Below are 5046 nucleotides of genomic sequence, written 5' to 3'. Positions count from 1 at the left end.
TGCTGGAGCTCAAAGGAGGAGGTTAGGCAGAGAAAATGAGAGGACCAGGGTTGTGAAGCATCATCAATGTGGAAGTTAAAATCCCCAAGAATGAAGACCTGATGAAAATACTGGGCCCATGGCTGGATCAAAGGTTAGATACTATAAAGGAAACAGTGACGGAAGTGCTTCAACAAGTAACTAACCAAAATGAGAGAATAACAGATGCTGAACAGAGAATTGGTACATTGGAAGATGAATTGGAGAAAACACAACTGGTTGACACACAAAGGAAAATTACAATTCTAGCCGATAAAGTGGACGACCTAGAAACAGGAGCAACAATCTCCGTATAATCGGCATCCCAGAAGTTCTTTTAATCTCCATGTTCCTTTCCAGGTTGAATAGTTATTGTTTATGTCAGCTCAATACAAATCCAGATACGAAACAAATGTATGTTATGTGGTTTTACCCTAAATCCTATGTGGTTTATAATCTGCTCGCTGGGACAGACCGCTCCCAAAACACACTCATACCTTACTAACTGACCATTTGAAAATGGGAATAGTTTAAAACATGCACTCAACACATATGACACACATATGGTTCCAAAACCCTTTCAGAGAAACCTATTGATCACTTTAAGATAGTTTCTTGGAATGTGGGAGGCCTGAACTCTCCAATTAAAAGATGAAAGGTGCTAGATAAATTACAGAGAGAAAAAGTCCAAATAATACTTACAGGAAACTCATTGGAATATACCCGAAAATTGAACGATAAATGAATACAGGCAACATTAGATGCCTCTTATAAAACCAAATCAAGAGGGGTAGCGATACTAATTAGTAAAAACTTACAATGTACTGTCTCACAAACTTACAAAGATAAAAATGGCCGATACTTGATAGTTAGTGATGGGCAAATTTGCGTCGTTTCGCTTCGCCGAAAAATTCGCTGCGAATTAGCGCCTGGTGAATAAATTCGCCCATCACTACTGATAGTAGACATAGATATTGCTGGTACTTTATACGCAATAATAAATGTTTATGCACCTAATGATACTAACAAATCTTTTTTTACAGATGTGTTACAGAAAATAACTTCTTGCGAGGCTGCAAATATCGTATTAGGAGGAGACCTCAATGCAGTTTGGGATGAGGAAAAAGCACATAAGACAATAAGTCACACTGCAAACAAATTTTACAGACATGGTAACAAATCAGGGAAATTATTGGCACAAATAGCTAAAAGAAAAGTCCGCAACACATATATACAAATACATAAAACAACAAATGGATGGACACATGACACAAGACAAATTAGAAACATAATGGCCGAACACTTTAGGAAATTTTATGAGTCATCTTCTGATGATGCACAAGACGGTGTGAAATTTCTACAGGAAGCTAATCTCTGAAAATTGGCAGTTCAAGACCGTGAGATATTAGATGCACCTGTAACAGAGGGAGAAATATCACATGCAATCACACAATTAAAAAATGGGAAAGCACCGGGACCAGGTGGCCTTTCGGCAGAATTTTACAAACAACTATCACCGGACATAACACCCATTCTATCCAAACTATATAATGACAATTTACAAGGCACCCTTATGGCATGAAGCTAGGATAATACTGATCCCCAAAGAAGGAAGAGATTTAACAGACCCAACTTCATACAGACCAATATCATTACTAAATCAAGACCTTAAATTACTGACTAAAATAATAGCAGATAGATTGCAACAAATACTACCCTCAATACTTACCGAACACCAAGTAGGATTCATCAAACACCGTTACCCAGTCCAAGCACTTAGGAAAATAATAACAGCAGTCTACCACAGCAACCTGGAAAAAAGAAGATATGGAATGTTAATAAACTTAGACGCAGATAAAGCTTTTGATAGGATATCACATGCACATTTACGTCACTTGCTTAAATTTCAACATTTTGGCATTCAGACATTTAATCTGTATAAAACACATTAACCTATCATTTTTGGGCAGAATACATTTCATTAAAATGATATTATTCCCCAAACTCTTATACCCAATACAGATGTTGCCATACTGTATTAAGCCAACTGATCAGAAATGATTAAACCAAATATTTAGAACTTTCATATGGAATAAAAAACGCCCACAAATTAGTCTCTTTAAACTACAACAACCCAAAACTCTAGGCGGTCTCAATTTCCCTAATATTAAAGCTTACAACGAAGCAGCGCTTCTCAGATATGCAGGAGATTGGATTCTTAAAGGGATACTGTCATGGAAAAACATGTTTTTTACAAAATGTATCAGTTAATAGTGCTACTACAGCAGAATCCTGCATTGAAATCCGTTTTTCAAAACAAGAAATGGATTTTTTTATATCTAATTTTAAAATTTGCTATGGGGCTAGACATTTTGACATTTCCCAGCTGCCCTCAGGTCATGTGACTTGTGCTCTGATAAACTTCAGTCACACTTTACTGCTGCACTGCAAGTTGGAGTGATGTCATTACCCCTCCCTCCTAAAAGCTGCTGTAATGTAAATAGAGCCTACACACACACACACACACACACACACTTACTTCATTTTGGGCACTGGAAAAATATTTTATATAGTTTATTATATTTGGTTACACAAAAATGAATGGCAGAAACACAGGAGTAAACTCCCAGGACTGATGACGGAATAGAAAAAAAGGATAAAATAAGGAGGACATACTTGAAAACCAGGAAAACTTAGGAGGAAGTCTAGGAAGGTTAAAATAGCTCAGGAGAAAGGAGGCAGTAAGTAGTTAATGAAAAAAGAAGTATTGCAGGCAGGAAAGGAGCAAGGTCTGTGTGAGGTGGATAGCAGAGGGAACTCACAGCTCCTTTACCACATCTAGTAACCAGTAAAACTAACTAGGAAGGCAGCAAGGAGAGAAAGTTCCCCCCTCCAAAGGAATGCAGAGATCAAACTTACAGAACGGCAGGAGCTTTGATAGTGTCTGTGGGAGGAAGAGCTGCTAGTGCAGCTGTAGAGCAGGCAGGACGTTGGAAAGTGAAAGTAATTGCTTCCCTGCAAACCATGTGACCTCTCTCCTCCAAACATCACACGCATGGGCAGAGAGGGGAGGGGGAGTGTACAGCTAGATTCTCATAGTGCGACCTGGCTTTTCATTACAGAGTGGCTGCCTCCAAGCAGGCCCGGACTGGCAATGTACGTGTTCGGGCAATTGCCCGATGGGCCGTTCATCTTATGGTTAAAATGGGCCGGCTCGCTCGCAATATTGGCTCCGCCTCCGCTCCAATCGTAGCTTTAGACTTCAGCTCCTGCTTGCTTCTTCCGTCTCCAGGCTACGTTGGGGAGAGCAAGCAGGGGGCAGGAAGTCCGTCATTTCATTTGATTTAGTAGGAAGTGCTGGAAGCACAGAGAGCCTCGCAGTGGGTTTTTTTTTCTCTCTTCGTTCTCTCCACCCCCTTCCTTGTATAATCATTCTCCTTCCCGGCCAGGCACGCAGCCTGACATGACATATGGAGCTGCTTCTACATTAGGGGAGGGGCGTCCCTGAAACATTACACTGCAGGTGCAAGTGCATGGAGAAAGTTTTTCTCTAAGAGAGGTCTGTGTGTGTCACTTTGTGAATGTCTCTGTGTGTGTCTGTCTGTCTGTGTGTGTCTCTGTGTGTGTGTGTGTCTGTCTGTCTGTCTGTGTGTCTGTCTGTGTGTCTGTCTGTCTGTGTCTCTGTGTGTGTGTGTCTGTCTGTGTGTGTGTGTGTGTGTCTCTGTGTGTGTGTGTGTCTGTCTGTGTGTGTGTGTGTGTGTCTCTGTGTGTGTGTGTCTGTCTGTCTGTGTGTCTGTGTGTGTGTCTCTCTGTGTGTCTGTCTGTCTGTTTGTGTCTCTGTGTGTCTGTTTGTCTATGTGTCTGTCTGTCTGTCTCTGTGTGTATGTGTCCCCATACAACCTTTTTGTGCCTGAGATAACTGGTAGGCATGCTGACTGGCACAGTCCCTGGGCTGGACTGTGTGTTTTAGACTTTTTTTGTGAAGCTATCACATGATTTTGCTGGAGTTCTTATTATTATAATTGTTGTTATTTTTTTTTGGGGGGTTGGGGGGCTGTTTGGGTCCCATGAAGAGAAGGCATCTGTCTTCTTGCTTGATTAGGTAGATTTTATGTGCCTGCTGCCTTACAGCCCATTGTGATCATGCCTCTGCTCCCCAACCCAGAAGTGCAGCAGATCGTAAAATCTACAATCTGTGGCACTTGAGTCCCTTTATCCGCAGATCGTAGATGCTACGATCTGTGATGCTTAAAGGGTTAACCCAATATATAGGCGTGGCTATCATCGCGTTTCCATGTGGGCTGCTTTGATTTTTTTGCCCGGGCTGCTTTATACTCCCAGTCCGGCCCTGCCTCCAAGCACACTGGTAATGCTGTGCCTGCTGTTAGAGCAGCACAGGATGAATGTGTAATGAGCAGAAATGGAAGCCCCCATGACAAAATACAAACTAAAATAACTTATGCATGGATTTGTGGATTAACATTTTATTTGCCAGACAGTGTTTATGGATGTGTGTTTTTTATAAAAATGCATAAAAAATTTTTTTTTAAAATGACGACAGATTCCCTTTAATAGAGATTTATACACAACACTCTCTTTAGACCAATATCAACTGATAACCATTCTCTAAATTATCCATTACATACGCCTATACAAAACATTCCAACACACATAAGAAATAACCCATTATGTCACAATACATTTCTCCCTACTTATCATGGATAGACAACAAAAACTTCCCAACAGGTATACGAAATCCTATTCTCTATCACTGGAGTGAAAATGGTTTACATAACATACATGACATACTAGACAATACATATTTAGTATTCTCTCCAAATAAATTTGAAAAAAAATTTCCATTTACAAACACCCATATATACTTAAGTTTACAAATCATTCACTTTGCAAATACTACAATAAGCCTCTTAACAAATAACGACAAAAATAACCTATTAAACCAACTCTGGAAAAACAAGAACAAGAAACTCACAACTTCACACATATACCAAACCATTAAACCGTTAA

At 40.0% G+C, this 5046-nt stretch overlaps 1 long non-coding RNA gene across 1 annotated transcript; it reads right to left on the bottom strand.

Moving 5' to 3' along the window:
- Nucleotides 1-1161: 1161 nt before the first annotated feature.
- Nucleotides 1162-2977, bottom strand: LOC108710564. Its single transcript, XR_005966221.1, has 3 exons — nt 2938-2977; nt 1748-1829; nt 1162-1433 (listed from the first exon to the last, which is right to left on the bottom strand). It is a non-coding gene; the product is annotated as an uncharacterized LOC108710564 (long non-coding RNA).
- Nucleotides 2978-5046: the final 2069 nt, after the last annotated feature.

Source organism: Xenopus laevis, chromosome 3L (assembly GCF_017654675.1).
Source record: "Xenopus laevis strain J_2021 chromosome 3L, Xenopus_laevis_v10.1, whole genome shotgun sequence".
Taxonomy (NCBI): Eukaryota; Metazoa; Chordata; class Amphibia; order Anura; family Pipidae; genus Xenopus; species Xenopus laevis.
Note: the sequence above shows the minus strand (reverse complement) of the source record. Positions and strands in the feature narration are given on the sequence as shown.